Genomic DNA, 2,179 nt, shown 5'->3' with positions numbered 1-2,179 from the left:
TATGCTTTTGGAATGCAGTTTTGGAATCAGGGTGCTGAGTTAAAATATAGGTATCTGCTTTTTGGACTTCCTTTATAAGATTATAGAGGAGTCATGTGATCTCACTATACTCTGCATCTAACAGTGATAAAATCCTGTAATTCCTAGGATTTCCCTTAGCTGCTTAGGGTCTAAGCTGTAGGAAGAAAAGTATTGGATTAATTCTTTCTTTCCTGAGCCTTAAGGATCTCTTAGAGATAATAAGGCCACATATTTTGCCTCAAGGCTGCAGAGCTGTGCCTTAGACCTAGACACCTTAAAACATCTGTCTGCTAGAAAATGTAGCACAGCACAAGTGCCTGGGCTAGAAAGCTCTTCTGGGAGGGCACGTAACAGTATATCATCTATATGTTGTAGGACTATGACTTTGGAAAATTCAAACATGCCAAGTTGTGTGAAAGCACTTTTCCAAAATGGGGACTTCCACTGAGTCCTTGAGGAAGCACCACCTAAGTCAAGTGAAAGGCCTGTCATGAAGATTTTCAAAGGCAAAAAGAACCTGTATACACAGGAATACAAAAGAATGCTTCTTTCAAATCTAACACTGAAGCTTGCCAGTGTCTTCTGGAATCTGAGGAAGGAGGGAGTACAGGTTGGGTACCATCAGGTGGTTTGGCGCTGCTGCCTCATTTACCAATCTAAGGTCCTGGACCAACCTCCACTGTGCATTGTATTTTTGAGTACCTGAGATTGGAGTGTTGTAAAAGCTGTTACAGGGTGTGGATAAACCTTGTACTCTTAAATTATTGATTATAGACAATAGTCTTCCTTTAAATTAAGGTGTTAAAGAGTTTTGTGTCTAGTGAGGAAAAATAGTGGGGTCTCTAAGATTTATTTGTGCTGCAGCAGCATTTATTGCTTTTCCTATTTTCCATTAGCTGTCCAAACTTCTGGATTTAATTCTGAGGGAGAAGCAGCATATCTGACCTACATGCATGCACATTACAGTATTCAAACAAGATATCTCTCCCCAGAAGGGGGACTGGATTTTCAGGCATAGTAACAAGGGAATAGTAAAAAAGAACACTGCCCTGGTTATAGCCTAAGAGTTGTGAGAAGAGCAAATCATCTCCTCTCCATTGACTCCTTTCATTGAAACCCAACAGTTGGAAGGCCAGGGTCGAAGAGAAGGGCTGAGTGATATGCATCCCTGTCCAGCAATGTGCCGATTTTCCTCCTCTATAGGCATGGTTACTTGGAGCTCCACTTACAGGTAACAGTCCAGCCAGATGGAGAAGGCAGAGAGTGCCCCAGGGCCCCTCAGTCTTGCTGAACCAACTAGTAATATGGGTCTGGTCCCTGGAACCTCTGTCTCAGAGGGCAGTCTGACTTGCAGTGGTCACTTTTGCAATCAGGGCACAGCTCAAGGGCCTTTTGTTATGATGGTTTTTATCACAGTCCCTCCTAATACAGCCTGGTTTTTCTCAGTGGTAACAGATGAGTTTAGTGCTCAAGCTCTTCTTGGAGCTCTGATAATCACAGTTCCTGTCTGTTCCTATGGAGGCTGCAACCAAGGCATCCAGTTTCTCTTGGTCTCTTTGTTTTCCCCCCTTGGTATTCCCTGATCTTGATTATAAAATACTGAGGAGACAATTCTCACTACAGTATCAAGTGAGTCATCTGGTACAAAAGCCACCTTTTGTAGCTTTCTAATGTCTGAAGATGATTGGGTAATAAATTTGTCCTTAAGTATCACCTGTCTGACAATGTGAAGAAAACTGAGGTTTGATCACCAAAAATCAGCACGACGAAATCAATGAATAATGAACATTAGAATTCAAATTACTGGATGTTTTAAAGAGATGGGATGCCAGTTTTCATTTCCATTTTGAACACCACATTACAAAAGAACTATTTTTAAAAAATAAAAAAGGATTGAGGAAAAAGAAAAAGAATAAAAAGAATATCTAAACTATTAAAAAAAAAAGAATCATCTGTCCTTCTACTAAATCAGGAGTCAGAGGAGTATGTTACATAAATGCCTTTTGTAACTGATCTAGTTAGGCAGAAGATTTTTTATCTTTCTCTTTTTTTTAATTTTTTAAATTTTTATTTATTTATGTGTGTGTGTGTGTGTGTGTGTGTGTGTGTGTGTGTGTGTGTGGCCAGCTCAGCCCAACAGGGGGCGGGGCTGGCTGGC

This window comes from Octodon degus, unplaced genomic scaffold (assembly GCF_000260255.1).
Source record: "Octodon degus isolate 3935 unplaced genomic scaffold, OctDeg1.0 scaffold00100, whole genome shotgun sequence".
In the NCBI taxonomy this organism is placed as follows: Eukaryota; Metazoa; Chordata; class Mammalia; order Rodentia; family Octodontidae; genus Octodon; species Octodon degus.
Note: the sequence above shows the minus strand (reverse complement) of the source record.